This window comes from Callithrix jacchus, chromosome 1, assembly GCF_049354715.1.
Source record: "Callithrix jacchus isolate 240 chromosome 1, calJac240_pri, whole genome shotgun sequence".
Classification (NCBI taxonomy): Eukaryota; Metazoa; Chordata; class Mammalia; order Primates; family Cebidae; genus Callithrix; species Callithrix jacchus.
In genome coordinates, this window is record NC_133502.1 from 207,188,196 (window position 1) to 207,205,960 (window position 17,765).

Consider the following 17,765-nt stretch of genomic DNA (forward strand, 5'->3'; position numbering starts at 1 on the left):
CACCTGTTCATGCAACACAGCGGGGGTCCAGCCCCCACGGAGAAGTAGAAACAGACATGACACACCACCACCCAGGGATGCAGGGTGACAGCAACAGAGGTGACTGCTGGCTTTGAAGTCTGATACATGGAGGAAGGTCCCTTCTCCAAACAAATGAAGGGACATTTCACGCCACAGATATTACGCTGCTGAACGAGTAATTGCAGTTTTGCCATTGAAAGTGATGGCAGCCGGGCACGGTGACTCACACCTGTAATCCCTGCACTTTGGGAGGCCAAGGCTGGCAAATCACCTGAGGTCTCGAGTTCAAGATCAGTCTGGCCAACATAGTGAAACCCCATCTCTACCCAACACTCACACATACACACACACAAATTAGCTGTGTGTTGTATCACATGCCTGTAATCCCAACTGCTCAGGAGGCTGAGGCACGAAAACTGCTGGAACCCAGGAGGTGGAGGTTGCAATGAGCCAAGATCATACCTATGTACTCCAGCCCGGGTGACAGAGCAAGACTCTGTCTCAAAAAAAAAAAAAAAAAATTAAGAAAGAAAGTAATAGCAAAAAAAAAAAAAAAGTAATGGCAAAAACCGCAATTAGTTGTGTTCCAACCTAATAAATTCCAGCCAATAAGTGACAATTAAATGACAAAATAAGGCCACCACCACACTGCAGCCCTGATGAACTAAAGTAGCTAGGTGTCGAGCACCAATGGCTGTGGACATTACACAGAGAGAAAGAGAGAGATGAGCCAACATCACGGTGCCTCCTGATGGAAGAACGAAGCACCAGCAATGAAGCGGTCCTGCTAGAAACCATGAATGAATGAGTGAATGAATGAAGAATATGCAGTAGCAGGAGAGATACCCTGAATCCGGTCAACCATCTACATCCAACTCCCAGTTTTTGTTTTTGGTTTTTTGAGACGGAGTCTCGCTCTGTCGCTCAGACTGGAGTGCAATAGCTCGACCTCAGCTCACTGCAACCTCCCACTCCCAGGTTCAAGTAATTTTCTTGCCTCAGCCTCCTGAGGAGCTGGGATTACAGGTGCCCGCCACCACGCCCAGATTTTTTTGTATTTTTAGTAGAGACGGGGTTTCGACATGTTGTCCAGGCTGGTCTCAAACTCCTGACCTCAGGTGATCTGCCTGCCTTGGCCTCCCTAAGTGCTGGGATTACAGGCATGAACCACAACCCCTGACCCGAGCTATCAGTTTACAGAACTACACAGAAAGGAGGAAGATGTTAGCTCCAAGCGTATGGCAATGGAAAACTCCACACAACGGAAAACTCTGTAGGTCAACAACGCAACAGGTCACCTCCTCAAACAACCCAGAAGAGCTGAAGGAGATACAGGGAGAATCCAGAGAATGAAGGAGACTTAAAATGCATCTCAACCTGGCCAGATGCGGTGGCTCAGCCGGGCGAGGTGGCTCACGCCTGTTATCCCAGCACTTTGGGAGGCCAAGGCAGGTGGATTGCCTGAGGTCAGGTGTTTGAGACCAGCCTGGCTAACATGGTGAAACCCCATCTCTCCTAAAATTAGGCGAGCATGGTAATGCACACCTATAGTCCCAGCTACTCGGGAGGCTGAGGCAGAAGAATCGCTTGAACCCAGGAGGCGGAGATTGCAGTGAGCCGAGATCGTGCCACTGCACTCTGGCCTGGGCAACACTGAGACTCCGTCTCAACAAAACAAAAAAAAAGCATCTCAACTAATCACAATGTATAAACCTCATTTATATTCTGATTCATACAACTGTCAAAATAAATAAAAGTAACATCTATGATATATAATATATATGAAAAAACTAGAAACTTGATCAATGAAAATGGACTTTTAATAATTTTAAGGAGTTAGTTTTTATTTATGAGATGTCTCACTGTCACCCAGGCTGGAGTGCAGTGGTGCCATCATGGTCCCCGGCAGTCTCGAGCTCTTGGGCTCAAGCAATCCTCCCACATCTGCCTCCCAAGGAGGCTACAGCTGGGACTACAGGCATGAGTCACCATGCCTGGCTTTTTTTTCTTTTGTAGAGACAGGGTTTCGCTCTGTTACCCAGGCTGGTCTCAAACTGCTGGCCTCAAGTGTTCCTACTGCCTCAGCCTCCCAAAGTACTGGGATGACAGGCGTGAGCCACCTCACCCAGCCTGGACTGATCCTTTTCCAGGCCTCAGTCGCTTTGTGCGTAAAGGCAGGAAGAAATTGACTTTATACTTTTTCTTTCCTTCACCACAGAAACCTTTCTTCAAACAGAAGCTTTCATCAGAGCCAAATATACATAAATAAAAACAAAACAAGCACCAGGCTGATGCAGGAGGTGGGTGTGGGGTGCTCAGGATTCAGAACTAGATTCCTGGGGTTTCCCTTTGAAATCCACTGGGCTGGGGCATTTTTAGGTCTTTTCCCAGCGCGACACACTCAGCTTTAGTTCCTGTACACTCAGATCGCTTCCCTTAAATGTACAAAGTGGGTACTGGCAGTGGGGGTGGAGGAAGAGATGAAGAGGCCTGTCCAGGGGGGCCACTGGGGACACCAGTCCCTTTTGGCCTGAGCTGAGAGATGAAGAGTGAGCACTCCAGTTTCTCCAGTCTGATCTGTCACAGGGAAAAGGGAACCGAGGACACGGGCTAAGTCTCTAAGAGGTTCAGCACTGGGGAGGCAGGTGGCCCAAAGGGACGGAGGGAACATATCAGTAACAATGGAATGCAGCCCTTCAAGCTTTTAGGAGCAGCCGTCCCCCGAGCAGGTGAAAGGGACAAGCAACCCTTTGGACCAGTAAGGGATCCACACTGCTAGGGCTCTTGCACTCCTGAAGTGAGTGGGTTACAGGAGAAATTTTCCACGTGGGGCAGTGCCTGGAGTTCCTAAGAAGGCCAGCAGCCCCCCCTCCCTCTCCTCCTTCCCCTCCCTCCCTCCCAGGCTCATCTGTGATCGGTGGGTGCTCTGGCTCCTGGGCAGAGGAGGCAGAACAAGTTCCAGCTGTGGAAATTAATCCATGGCCCCGTGGCCCCTGTTTTGAAGGCTCCATCCATCAGCTCCGAGAGCAGCAAGCTCAGGGCCAGGACAAGGCTGCTCAAAGGCGTCTTAAAGGCTAATGTGATACACAGGCGTGACCCCAAACTCCCTGGATCCCCACTCTGCCGAGCGCGCACAGAACCATTCCACATCACAGTTCTGGAATCTTCTCCAGCATCCTCACATTTCTGGAGTGGTTTTGTATTTTGTTCCTCATCCATGTCACGGAGGCAGCACTGATTAGCAAGGGCACTGGCCACAGATTCAAATCCCACTGTTTCCGGCCGTGAGGCCTAAGCTCAAGTGATCCTCCCGCCTCAGCCTCCCAAAGTTCTGGGATTATAGGCATGAGCCACCGCACCCGGCCGAGAACTTATTTTCTAAAACACAGTCCATCAAGGGCAAGCCCCACAGCTTGTGACTAGCACCAGGCCAGATACAACACAGACACCCAGTGAATCTGTAAAGGAAGAAAGCGTGGAAGAGGAGGAGGAGGAGGAAGAGCAGGTCGTAACACGGGCTTTGAAGACACCCAGGGCCAGGTGCAGTTCTGGCTCCGCTGCCTACCAGCTGTGAGGTTCAATCCCTCCTGGAAATGCCCCACCTGGAAAACTGAACATAACACCTAATTCATATGACTATTGAATTAGGTTCAATCCCTCTGAGCCTCAAATGCACCACCTGGAAAACTGAACATAACACCTAATTCATATGACTCTTGAGGAGAAGAAAGTGAAGCCCTGTGGTGCCTGTTTGCTAAAAGATCAGTGATTATTAGTATAATTGTGTGAATACCAAATGAAGTCATTTGCCATGAAGATTCAAGAAAAGGGCCAAAAAAAGCATCAGTTGGCTTGGATTCTTTCATTAGAGAGAAATCCAAAAAGACATAATATGCCCAGGCTCAGGGCTCATACCTATAATCCCAGCACTTTGGGAGGCTGAGGTGGGCGGATCATGAGGTCAAGAGAATGACACCATGCTGGCCAACATGGTGAAACCCCATCTCTACTAAAAGTACAAAAAATTAGCCAGACATGGTGGTGCGTACCTATAGTCCCAGCTGCTCAGGAGGCTGAGGCAGAATTGCTTGAAACCGGAAAATGGAAGTTTCAGTGAGCTGGGATCGTGGCACTGCACTCCAGCCTGGAGACAGAGTGAGACTCGTCTCAAAAAAAAAAAAAAAAAAGACGTAATAAGCGGGCTCTGGTGCAATGGCTGATTATAATCCCAGCTACTTGGAAGGCTAAAGTGGGTGGGTCACTTGCGTCCATGAGTTTGCGAGCAGCATGGGCAGCACAGTGACACTCGTCTCTACAAAAAATAAAAACAATTAGCCGTGCATGCCACAGGCCCAGCTGATAGGGAGGCTGAGGCAGGAGGATCACTTGAACACAGGAGGTCAAGTCTGCAGTAAGCTGTAATCATGCCACTGCATTCCCACCTAGGTGACAGAGTGAGATTCTGTCTCAAAAAAAAAAAGGCTGGGTGCGGTGGCTCACATCTATAATCCTAGCATTTTGGGAGGCTGAGGCGCGCAGATCAGGAGTTCAAGACCAGCTTGCCCAACATGGTGAAACCCCGTCTCTACTAAAAATACAAAAATATTAGCTGGGCATGGTGGTTCTCGCCTGTAATCCCAGCTACTAAGAAGGCTGAGGTAGCAGAATCACTGGAACCCAGGAGGCGGAGGTTGCAATGAGTCGAGATCAAACCACTGCACTCCAGCCCGGGTGACAGAGCAAGACTCCATCTCAGAAAGAAAAAAAAGAAAAAAGAAAGTTCCCCAGGCCCAATTCCTCCAAAAACAGAACAACATTCTTTGGCAACCACCATCATAATAATCTGGCAGGAAGCAACATATTTTAAATCCATAAGGCAAAGATTGTTGAGGAATGGGACATTCACAGACCCCAAGTACCTCCACACAGAATATGTACTCCTTACAAACGGAAAAGGGTACAACGGACAGATCTAATGGATAACGACTATGACAAGTAATCAAACTCCATCGTTACTGGGCACCAATGATGGGGCCCAGCGACAGCATGTACCCCTGATGTCACACACTAAGAAAGACACAGCATCACCTATGAAATCTTCCTGCCAAACGTGTAACCTGAACAGAATCACAGGAAAGCAATCAAATCTCCATCAAAGGACCTCCGGAAAATAACTGGACTGGCGACTTCAAAAACGTTCAAGTCGTGCCAGGCGTGGTGGCTCACGCTGTAACCCCAGCTACTTGGGAGGCTGAGGCAAGAGGATCACTTGAGCCTAAGAGTTTGAGAAAAGCCTGGGAAACAAATTGAGACTGTTTCCATTTTTTAAAAGAAAGTTTAAATCCCTAAAGGCAAAGAGAAACAAAAAGACTAGGGAAGTGCTTTAGAGTGATGGAGATAAAAGAAACAACAAAAAACCCGGTTTATGATTTTTAATTGTAGGCTGGCTGAAAAGCAAAACAAAGGCTGGGCATAGTGGCTCATGCCTGTAAATCCTAGTACTTTGGGAGACCGAGGTGGGCAGGTGGATCACCTGAGGTCAGGAGGTCCAGACCAGCCTGGCCAACATGGTAAAACCCCATCTCTACTAAAAATACAAAAAAGCTGGGTACGGTGGTGTGCACCTATAATTCCAGCTGCTCAGGAGGCTGAGGCAGGAGAATCACTTGAGCCTGGGAGTCGGAGGTTGCAGTGAGCCGAGATCATACCACTGCACTATACAGCCTGGGCAACAGAGTGAGACTCCGTCTCCGGGAAATAATAAAAAAAAGACAAGCATAGGCAACATAAGGAAATCCTGCCTTTAGAAAACATTTTAAAATGATCTGGTTGCCAGGTGTGGTGGCTCACACCTGCAAATCCCAGCACTTTGGGAGGCCAAGGTGGACAAATCACAAGGCCCAGAGATCAAGACCACTCTGGCCAACATGGTGAAACCCCGTCTCTACTAAAAATACAAAAATTAGCTGGGCGTGGTGGTGCACACCGGTAGACCCAGCAAGTTGGGAGGCTGAGGCAGGAGAATCACTTGAACCCAGGAGGGGGAGGTAGCAGTGAGCTGAGATAGTGCCACTGCACTCCAGCCTGGGCAACAAGAGTGAAACTCAGTCTCCAAAAAAAGAAATGATCTGGGCATGGTGGCGCAACTGTAGTCCCAAGCTACTTCGGAGGCTGAGGTGGGAGAATCACTTGAGACCAGGAGGCAGATGCAGCAGTGAGCTATAATCACACAACTGGACTCCAGCCTGGGCAACAGAACAGGACCCCTACAACAGAGTATACCGTGGAGGTCCCAGCCAGTGCCACAACTCAAGGAAATATATTAAAAGGCATATCAATTGGAAAGATTAAATAAAGCTGATATTATATTATTAATAGATGGTATAATTACTTAACATAAAAGAGCAACCCCCCCAAAAATCAAATTCCTAGGACTAAATCTAAGAAGAGATGCAAATCTACAAAAACCCTACAAATCAACGGAATAATATGCCGTGCTCACTGAATAGAAAACTCAGTATGATAAGGAATTTCCCCAATTGATCCACAGAATCAACAAGATGCCAATCAAAATTACAGCAACCTTTAAAGAAATATTGACAAGGTAATTTTAAGATTCATATGGAAACACAAAGGGTCACATGAGAAGGCGATCTTTTCCTTTTTCTTATTTTTTAGAGACAGGATCCCTCTCTGTTGCCCAGGCTGGAGTGCAGTGGCATGATCTCTGCTCACTGCAGCCTCCACTCTGGGGTTCAAGCAATTCTCTGCCTCAGCCTTACGAGTAGCTGGGATTACAGGTGCGCACCACCACATACAGCTAATTTTTGGGGTTTTTTTTCTAAAGATGGGGTTTCATCATGTTGCCCAGGCTGCTCTCAAACTCCTAGACTTAAGCGATCCTCCCTCCTAGGCCTCCCAAAGTGCTGGCATTCTATATAGGCTTAAGCCACCATGCCTGGACAGAGAATGCAATCTTTTTTTTTGAAAGGGAGTCTCGCTCTGTCGCCCAGGCTGGAGTGCAATGGTGTGATCTTGGCTCACTGCAACCTCCACCTCCTGGGTTCAAGCGATTCTCCTGCCTCAGCCTCCCCAGTACCTGGGATTACAGGCAACTCCCAACAAGCCCGGCTAATTTTTGTATTTTTAGTAGAAACAGGGTTTCCCCATGTAGGTCAGGCTGGTCTCAAACTCCTGATTTCAGGAGATGCACCCGCCTTGACATCCCAAAGTGCTGGGATTACAGGCATGAGCCACAGCACCCAGCCAGTACTTTTTTTTTTTTTTAAATAATACTAGTGCTGGGTCAACTGGACGTCCATATGCAAAAAAAGGGGGGATCTTAATCTCATATTCTACCAAATAAAAAAAATCTATTCCTGTTGAACTATAGATCCAAATGTGATAGTTCAAACAATAAGGCTTTTTGAGAAAAACATCTGAATATCTTCATGACCTTATAGTAGGCAAAAATTTCTTAAGCAAGACACAAAAAGAATTAATGCACCAAGCAGAGCTAAATAGTCTGTATTAAAATTAAGAACTTCCAGGCTGGGTGCTCCAGCCTAGGCAACAAAAGTGAAATTCTGTCTCAAAAACAAATAAAAATTAGCTGGGCATGGTGGCATGCACCAGTAATTGCAATTATTCAGGAATGCAATGGTGCAATCTCAGCTCACTGCAACCTCCACCTCCTGGGTTCAAGTGATTCTCCTGCATTAGCCTTCCAAGTAGCTGGGACAACAGGGGCCCACCACCACCCCCAGCTAATTTTTGTATTTTTAGTAGAGATGAGATTTCACCCTGTTAGCCAGGCTCATCTGGAACGCTTGACCTCAGGTTATCTGCTCACCTTGGCTTCATAAAGTGCTGGGATTATAGGCATGAGCCACCACTCCTGGCCTAGGAATATATATATATCCGACAAAAGACTCACATCCAGAATATCTAAAGAACTCTTAGGTCATAGTCTTAATCATGTCTGCCTATAAAATGTGTATATTAATATGCTGAAATCCTAACCCCCCAGCACCTCAGAATATAACCATATTTGGAGATAGGGTGTTTAAAAAGGTAATTAAGGCCGGGTGTGGTGGCTCAAATCTGCAATCCCAGCACTTTGGGAGGCAGAGGTGGGCAGATCACGAGGTTGGGAGATCGAGACCATTCCAGCCAACATGGTGAAATTCTATCTATAATAAAATACAAAAAATTAGCCAGGCATGGTGGTGGGTGCCTGTAGTCCCAGCTAATCAGGAGGCTGAGGCAGAATCACTTGAACCGGGGAGGGAATCACTTGAACTAGGGAGGCAGAGGTTGCAATGAGACAAGATAGCACCACTGCATGCCAGCCTGGGCGACAGAGTCAGACTGTATCTCAAACAAAAAACGTAATTAAGTGAAAATGACATCTTTAGGGTGAGCCCTCATCTAATATGACTGGTGCCCTTATAAGAAGAGTTGCCAGGAGCAGTGGCTCGTGCCTGCAATCCCAACACTTGGGAGGCTGAGGCAGGAGAATTGCTTGAACCTGGGAGACGGAGGTTGCAGTGAGCTGAAATCACACCACTGCACTCCAGCCTGGGCAACAAGAGCAAAGCTCCATCTCAAAAAGAAGTAAGAGTTTAATGGCTGGGCACAGTGGCTCACACCTGTAATCTCAACACTTTGTGAAGGTGAGGATCACTTGAACCCAGGAATTTGAGACCAGCCTGGGCAACAAAGCAAGACCCCGTCTCTACAAAAAAGAAGAGTTTAGGACATGCAAAAGGAGAACCACGTGCAGACAGGAAGAAGACAGCCATCTACAAGCCAAGGACAGAGACCTTCAAAGAAACCAAGCCTGCTGACACCTTGATCTCAGATTTCCTGCCTCCAGAATTGTAAGAAAATACTTTCTTTTTTTTTTTTTTTAGACGGAGTTTCGCTCTTGTTGCCCAGGCTGGAGTGCAGTAGTGTGATCTCAGTTCACCACAACCTCTGCCTCCCAGGTTCAAGTGATTCTCCTGCCTCAGCCTCCTGAATAGCTGGGACTACAGGCACACGCCACCCAAATGGCTGGTATTACAGGAATGTACCACCACACTTGGTGAATTTCACATTTTTAGTAGAGAGGAGGTTTCACCATGTTGGCCAGGGTGGTCTTGAACTCCTGACCTCAAGTGATCCATCTGCCTCAGCCTCCCAAAAGTGCTGGAATTACAAGTGTGAGCCACTGCACCTGGACAACTTGTACATTTTTAAATGGTTAAGTGGCAAATTTTATAGTATGCAAATATTATCTCAATTTTTTAAATGTGGCCACATGCAGTCATTCAAGACCAGACTCGGCAACATAGCAAGACCCCATCTCTACAAAAATAAGTAAATAACTAGCTGGGTATAGTGGTACACCCCTGTGGTCCCAGCAATTCTGGAGGCTAAGGCAGGAGGGCTGCTTAGGCCCAGGAGTTGCAGGCTTCAGTGAGCCCTAACGAAGCCACTGCACTCTACCTTGGACAAAAGAATGAAGACTGGTCTCTAACACATATAAATAAAAGTAAATACAAATGTTTCAGGCCGGCCACAGTGGCTCACACCTGTAATCCCAGGACTTTGGGAGGCCGAGGAGGGAGAATCACAGGTCAGCAGATGGAGACCATCTTGACTAACACGTTGAAACCCCATCTCTACTAAAAATACAAAAAATTAGCAGGGCATGGTGAAGGCACCTGTAGTCCCAGCTAATCAGGAGGCTGAGGCAGGAGAATCACTTGAACCCAGAGGCAGAGGTTGCAGTGAGCTAAGATCTCACCACTGCATTCCAGCCTGGGTGACAGAGCGAAATTCCGTATCAAAGCAAAGAAAAAAATGTTTGAGGCTGGGTGAGGTGGCTCACGCCTATAATCCCAGCACTTTGGGAGGCCGAGGCAGGTGCATCACGAGGTCAAGAGACTGAGACCATCCTGGTCAACACAGTGAAACCCTGTCTCTACTAAAAATACAAAAATTAGCTGGGCATGGTGGCGCACACCTGTAGTCTCAGCTACTCAGGAGGCTGAAGCAGGAGAATTGCTTGAACCCAGGAGGCGGAGGTTGAGGTGAGCAGAGATTGTGCCATTGCACTCCAGTCTGGGTAACAAGAGCGAAACTCCGTCTCAAAAAATAAAAATAAAAAAATGTTTGAAACCCATCCCAAGAAAATAATCAGATCACAAAGAGATACTCCCTGTGCCCCACTTTAAAAGCTCCCCAGTGACTTCCCAACGCATTACGAGTCAAACCCAAATTCCCGACAGGGCCCTGGGAGGCCCCCACATCCCAGCCCCGAGGCCTCAGCCGCCTCTTCTGCAGCTTTCCCACTTGCTCACTCAGTCCCTCCACACCCCAGGTTTATCTCCACCTTCTGGGTGCCCTTGCTCTTCCCTCAGCCTAGAATGTCTTCTCCCACAGCTCATCAAATGCCCCCTTCTCCTCAGAGAGGCCCTCCCTGACCACCCTGTCTCAAATGCAGCCCCACCCACCACGTGCCATGCCATTGGTCTGTTTATTTCTACATAGCCTTGAAGACATTTCCTTTTATCAGTATTACTTATTTTGAGACAGGTCTCGCTCTGCCACCCATGTTGGAGTGAAACTCCTGGGCTCAAGTGATCTTCCCGTCTAGGCTCCCAAGTAGCTATCACTACAGGCACACACCACCACACCTGGCTAATTTTTTTTTTTTTTGTAGAGGCGGGGTCTCATTATTTTGCCCAGGCTGGTCTCAAACTCATTGTCTCAAGCAATCCTCCCGCCTCAGCCTCCTAAAGTGGTAGGATTCTAGGCATGAGCCACCGTGCCCAGCCAGATATAGCATTGTAAACACTGTTTACTTTTTTCTCTTTTTTGAGGCAAGGTCTCACTTTGTCACCCAGGCTGGAGTGCTATGGCGCGATCTCAGCTCGCTGTAACCTCCGCCTCTGGGACTTAAGTGATCCTCCCGTGCCAGTCTCCAGAATAGCTGGGAATACAGGCATGCACCACCACGACCAGCTAATTTTTGAGAGACAGTGTTTCACTATGTTTGTTGCCCAGTCTGGTCTCAAATTCCTGGCTCAAATGATCTGCCCTCAGGCATGAGTCACTGCCCTCAGCCCACTGTTTACTTCCTTTTTTTTCTTTCTTTTTTTTTTGAGACCAAGTCTTGCTCTGTCACACAGGCTGGAGTGCAGTGACATGACCTCAGCTCATTGCAACCTCCGCCTCCCAGGTTCAAGCAATTCTCCTGCCTCAGCCTCCTGAGTAGCTGGGATTACAGGCGTGTGCCACCACGTCCACCTAATTTTTTGTATTTTTAGAAAAGACAGGGTTTCACCATATTGTTCAAGCTAGTCTTGAACTCCTGACTTCGTGATCCACCCACCTTGGCCTCCTAAAGTGCTGGGATTACAGGTGTGAACCACCGCACCTGACCCACTGTTTACTTCTTGATTGCCTGTTGCACCCACCAAGAGGGCAGAGAACTTATCCAACCACTTGCAACTCTGATCTTGCCCACCAAAAAGTGTTTTTCTGGAAAGAACAGATTGATTGAACAACGGCCTGTAAGATCTGAAATGCCACCTACTACCTGACTGAGCGTCCAGAGCACTAAATCATCAGCCACCTGCAGGTGCTCAGGGAGCTCATGTGCATTTGCTGAGCTCACAGTTCCAAGCCCTGACTCAGGCCTGTCTAGAACCTGGAGGAACCAGGAGGAATAGCCCCTCCCCTCAAAAGCCTGAAAGTCTATGAGGGATCACAGAACACCCAGTATTTACCAGGCAACCGACAAACAAACGCAGAGGAGACATCTAAGATTGTGTTGCTGACACCCAGGCTGGAGGCAGAGTCCAAACGGGTCTTATAGAACTGTGTGAACTGGCCAACGCCCTCCGATACAGTTTCTTCTGACTTTGCAATCCTACCTGCTCTCCAGAATGAAATGGCTGCAGCTTACACCTGCTCCTGCCCCCTCCCATGGGAACTTTCTTTTTGGGAGGCCATTAAAAGTCTAAACAGGCAGGTGGTGAGTGCCTCCTTCCCCTTCCCTACTTCAGCATCTCTGAGCCACACGCACAGCAAGCGACTTACCCACTAGGAGTTTGACGTCTCAGACTGTGAAATCAGGGTCAGGCATCCTGGGGAAAGAGGAGCACAGACCTGTGGTGAGGGGCCACAGACAGCAGAGCAAGACTCTACCCTTGGCCCAGGGAAACCATTTTTCCAAGAGAGGTCCCTTGCCCTCAGTTTGAGAACTCAAAATGAGAAAATCCAGAGGGAGGGAGGAGGACCCGTTGATGCCTTCAGGGAGGTCATCCCAGAAGCACTGAGGCCCTTGCCTACCCCAAGAGGCAACTCAAACCTGAACCTCTGCTTAATTCCCCTACGTCCTCTCTGCCCAAAGTCCCTGCAAAAGACCAGTCTTTGGAGAGCTTTTCCCCTTTGTCAGGCCTTGAACAAGGAGATGCTGTTCCCAGATCATGAAAAAGATCCTTCTCAGTGATGAGAGGTGGGAAGAGGGTGGAAGAAATCCATCCCAAGCTCTAAGGTATGTTAGGGAGGAAGACGGGGGAAGGAGCGATTAGTCTCAGCAACTTACTTAATTCCCAGTCCATCCTTTTCTCGAAATATCAGGGGAACCCTGAGAGCTTCTCTCTGTACGTACTCATAGTTGAAATCTGTTTGAATTAAAACAAGTTGGTTAAGTCACAAAGGAGCAAATGAACCGGGATCTGTTGGTTACGGGAAGAAAACTGATGGACGAAGGGGCAGGGGGTCCAGGAGGTGCAGGCACCAGCTGTACGGCAAAAGCTCCTTGGAAAATGATAGGGAAATGGATTAGGCAAAGCCCAAGAGAAGCCATGCCAACGATCAGCTCCTCTGCCTACTCAGTCAGTCATTCCCTGCATGCCCCACCGGTCCAAACTTGTCGATGAACAGCCCAAGGCCAGCAAGGGTTGAGGAGGAAGACTCAAAAAGCCTCACACAAAAAGAGCCCCAGCCATAGCTGAGAAAGAGGGACAGTCAGAGACATGCATCCCAAGCCACGCTCAGAAAGCAAAGGGACTGCAAAATTGAAGAATGCTACCTGGAAGGATCTGAAGGCCCAGAGAGGAGGCTGGGAGGAGGGCCCTCATTGTAGCTGAGCATCATTGAAAATCTTATTGTAATATCCTGCCTAGTGAAGGGGACGGGGGGAAAGCCAGTTTCCCTGGAAACTGTGTATCTGGTGCCAAAATAACTAGGGAACTGGGCACAGCTTTGTTGTCTTAAGAGTGAAATTCTGCTGCAGCCATCACAGTCCTTGCTTCAGCTGGATAACAGGGAGGGAGGCTCCTGGGGGAAGGCTGCGTAAGGGGAGCATAGAAGGACCCCAGGAAAATTCCCAGGTTTGCTCCATGTCTGGGGTTTTCTAGTGCAGTCCCCATATCCTTACCCAAAGTCCTGGAGGATAAAGGAGGCCGCTGACTAATTTCCTTTCTTTCCCAATTCTGAAACCAGTGAATCTGACCCAAACATACACCCCTGAATATGGAGGTGACGGGGCTTGAGATAAATTTTCACATACCCCAAAGCTTCAGGTAACTAAAGTAATCCACAAGGGAAAAAGGCCTCTCTGACCAACCGACCGAACCCACCGTCAGAAGGGAGACAGAAGCGGCCTCAGACCACTGAAGCTGCTAGCTCAGGAAAACAGTTCACAGGACAGCCTCAGGGGAGGAGGAGGCCAAGACAACTCCCCTCCGAAGAGAGACAGAACAAAACCCAAAGCCGGAAAAGCCCAGACCTCAGCAGCTCAGATCCCCAGGGGCTCACAGTGAATGGGGATTCCTAAGGAGTTAAAGGAAGAGAAGTTTAAGAAGCGTCTATTTTGATTCCAGGCTAAGGGCTCCGGTTTCTCAGCTCCTCCCTCAAGTTTTGAAGCCAGATTTGAATTAAAGAGCAAAGCCCAGGGCCCTCACCTTTGAAAGAAGCTGGGACAGCAGATCTAAGGATACACTTTAGCTCTCCGGGGCAGGAATACTGGTCCTCAGACCCACCCACCCAAAGCATCCATCCCCCAGGGTCAGCTTCAACTTCCTCAAATGAGCCTGAGAAAAAGCTCTGAAATCCTGGGCTGAGAATTCCTCCCAAATGACTAGGAAGAGTTTGCATATTGTTTGCAGGTAGGATCCACCAAAAGACTCAACTCAGTAAAAATGGGAGAAGAAAGGATATTAAAATTCCATTTATGCAGAGAAAATTTAAATCAGCTGTGACTAGCACCCTGCTCTAGGACCAGGCAGGCTGGGAGAAATTTCTTCTTCCCTCCCCCAACAACTACCCCTTAGCACCAGAGCCCAGCGCCCCGGGAGGTGATGGACACAAAAGACAAATCGCGAAACTTCGAAGCTGGGACCGTCTCTTCTCAGGGCTAACCTCAGAGCCATAGGCACTCAACCAGAACCTGGAGGAAGGAAGCAGGCATTCGGGTTATCCGCTCACTGAGGGATGCAAGGTCTTCCAAGAGGTGGGCGGGGGGGGGGGGGGGGGGGCGGGGGAATAGAAACTTTGTAACTTAAAGAAAATTCCAAGATCTAAGAGGGAAAAATGAGCCCACCCTGGGAAGGCTAGGTAGGGCACATTCCAAACCCCAATCGCGCAGGCAAGGCTTGTTCCTCAACCAGGAGCCTCACTGGCTGCAGGCTGGGAGGGCCAGGGCTCTGGAGGCCTCAGAGGCAAGCGAGGATGTCACCTTAACATCTGGAGGGTGACCCCCACCAGTCCCGTAGTAGGAGAGCCAGGAAGAAACCCAGGCCCAGAAGGACTCCAAAACCCTGGAGGCGTCCCCAAATTCCGCTGTAAATTGGGTGGGCCCCCAAGGGACACAGTTCTCAGTCTCAGACCTGGGAGGAGACCCATTTCCTCACTTCAAACTGCCAGGGGACAGGGATCTCCCCCAGAAGCCTGAAGGGAAGTCACCCCCTGACCCCAACTCCCGGCTTCAACCTGTCAAGGCTGTGGCGCAAGACAGCTCGGGCCCAGGTCGGGGTTCAGGTCAACAGCTTCGCGGCGCACGGGGTCCCTGGTGCAATCTGGCAGAGCCCACGGGGAAACGCAGCTCTGCAGACCCCAGGCCTAAGGGGGCATCACCCCAAACATCCGACTCGCCCCCATCACCAGTTCCTCACTGGCAGGCCTCGAGCGGGTGCCGGGTTGTGAAGATTTCAGGCCTGGAGGGCCTCACCCGATGCCGGAGGGGCTCCCCGAACCCAGTTCCAGCCAGGGGACGGCACCCCTGGCAGCGCAGGGAGCGCAACCGGCTGGGGAGGGGGAGGACGCGACGCCCCCGCCTTCCCTCGGCCCGCCAGTCCATCCTCAGGTCCCTCTGTCCACCGACCCCCTGACTCTGCCCACCCTGGGGCTGGTGGTGGGCGCGGGCCTGGCCTAGGCCCGTGCCCGGCACCCCCTTACTGCCTGCCCTCCTCTCTCGCCACCCCACCCCACACCCCCTCCCATTGCTCGGCCTCCTTTCGTCACCGGATCCCCTGGAATGGGGGACCCGGGCGCGAAATACGAACCCAGCCACCGGCAGCTCCCTCCCCACGTGTGCTCCGCCCGCGGCGCAGAGGGCGGCCGGGGAGGGGGCGCCTCACCTTTGCCCTCCACGGCGTGCACAAAGTCCCCTTGGTACAGCTGGCTGCGAGGACCCAAACCAGAGAGCCCGGGACATTATTGGGGGAGCTAGGGGTCGCCTCTAAAGCTGGGCCCAGCACTAACAGGTGCAAAAGCCGCGCGCCCCCTGCACCTCACCATTACAACCCAGGCAACTTTGCGCAACTGCCAAAGATGCGGAAAAGCAGGACAAGGAGAGGGGCCCGTACCCCGAGGGTCCAGCTGCGCTCTACACCGCGCACTCCCCTCCTGTGTCTCTGGAAGCCATTGAAGGGACATCTGGGGGCCCTCCCCTGCCCCCCGCCCCCGAAATGTGTTGGGCTTTGCCCACTCGGCCAGGAGCCTGGTTATGTAACCCGGGAAGGGGGCCCCGGACACGGGCTGGCGGGGCAAATGTAGGCCCCAGGAGGAGCCGCTGCGGCGCCCAGCTCGGCGGTAACAGCAGCCCCGGCAGCCCCGGCGCCAGAGCCGGGAAGCCGGAACCGGGGACCGCGGCATTTCTAAAGCTGAGCCGCCCTCGAGCTACCGGGGAAGCTGGAAAGCTGAAATGGAAGGGCTGAGAACCCAGCCGCCTCTGCCGTCCGCCCGCCAGTGCAAGAAGAGGAGGTGGGGAGAGGAGGAGCGGGGCTTGGGAGGGGGAGAGGCAGACAGCCCGCCACAAAGCTCCGATCGGAGACCCCAAAACGCACCAACAGCTGCCTCATCTCCCCACAAGCAAGCGCGCGCACACTCACTTCCTAAGGAGACTCCCCCAGCACTCCCCGCATCCCCCTGCCTCCTCCCTCCACCGCCCAGCACCGGCCCCGCAGCCCCCCAGATTCCGGGGGAACCCCGAGCCTGCTTAGCCCTCCTCCACACCGTTCCGCGATACCACCTCCCCACTTAAGTGTCTGAGACTCTAAGCCTCAAAAGGGACTGGAGTAAGCAGCTTGCTTCCTTTTGCATGCAATTTATTATTTTTTTTCCCGGTCCTCTTGCAAAATACAGAAAAGGAAAGGCAGCGAGAAACAACCAAAAAAAAAAAAAAAAAAAACTATCACATGCCAGATACAGATTTGGGGAAAAAAAAAAAAAAGCTACATACCAATCTCCCAGAGTCTTTCTCTGCCTCCATTTTTTTAGGAGAGTTCACCAATTAATTGTCAACACTCTGTCAACACTCCTGCCCCCTGCATTTTGGCCGAGGGAGGAAGGAGGGAAGACCAAAGAAAACAAACCAAAAAATAAATAAATAAAGCAAGCCAGAGCCGAGATCTACAAAGTTTTGCACCAACACTTAGGCAGATCCGTTTGCAAAGTCCTAGGAAACCATTTTCAGCAGTTGTGGGGCGGGGAGGTGTAGACTTCATAATTCCCTGAACGTAAACATTGTTGCCGATCGCGCTCGGAGCTCCAGGCCGGGCGAGTTGGGGGGGGCTCTCGGCCAGGACTTGGGGGAGTGGGGGCGGCGGCCCGAGGAGGTGTGGGGCGGGAGGGAGCCCGGGAGGCACCGGGCACCGTTAGCGCCCTGGCATCGCTGTTTTGTTGGGTCACGAGTGCGCCTCTGCACGGAGGCGCCGCCGCCCTGGAGTTGTGTGCAGAGCTGACTTTTGGAGGGCCGAGTTGTAGGCCGCGGGCGCATCCCGGAGATGGCGGGGCAGGGAGGGAGGGAACAAGGAGGGGGCGGGGAGGGAGGTGCAGATTTGCATGGCTGGTCTGCGGGAGGCACGGAAACGAACAAGCTGGCGTGAAAGCCCCCCGGGGCCTGGCACCGCCAAAAACGACCCCCCCACCTCCGTCCCTGCCCCCAAGGCCCAGGGCTACCCCTCTTCCTATATTATCCACCCCTCCCCCAACATTACCTGTGTGGCCGACTCAAATTCAAAGCATTTTCTATATAAAATTTTTTTTTTTGTTTTGCTGCTGCTTGTCTTTTTCGTGGGAGGTGATCCTCTGCAGATCCCCCCATTTGCAGACCTGCCATATGGAGGAGGCATTTGGGGGGGCTCAGAAGAAAATTAGCTCAGCTCCACACCTCTAAGGATTGCCTAACTTTTAAACTCCCGGCACTCAAAGATATGGACACACACACACACACACACACACAC

At 50.7% G+C, this 17,765-nt stretch overlaps 1 protein-coding gene across 17 annotated transcripts in view; it reads right to left on the reverse strand.

Annotated features, from left to right (window-relative positions):
* Positions 1 to 17,765, reverse strand: part of LOC100387845 (uncharacterized) — a 226,702-nt gene that overhangs the window by 194,653 nt on the left and 14,284 nt on the right. For 15 of the 17 annotated variants that reach the window (XM_078339740.1, XM_078339722.1, XM_078339717.1 and 12 more), the window contains exons 2-3: positions 12,623 to 12,701; positions 12,115 to 12,161 (exon numbers count right to left, since the gene is read on the reverse strand). The gene's annotated coding sequence lies outside the window, so the exon portion shown is untranslated. Of the gene's footprint in view, positions 1 to 12,114; positions 12,162 to 12,622; positions 12,702 to 16,762; positions 16,998 to 17,765 lie in introns of those variants that run through there. The other 2 variants (XM_078339718.1, XM_078339702.1) reach the window with 1 other exon arrangement.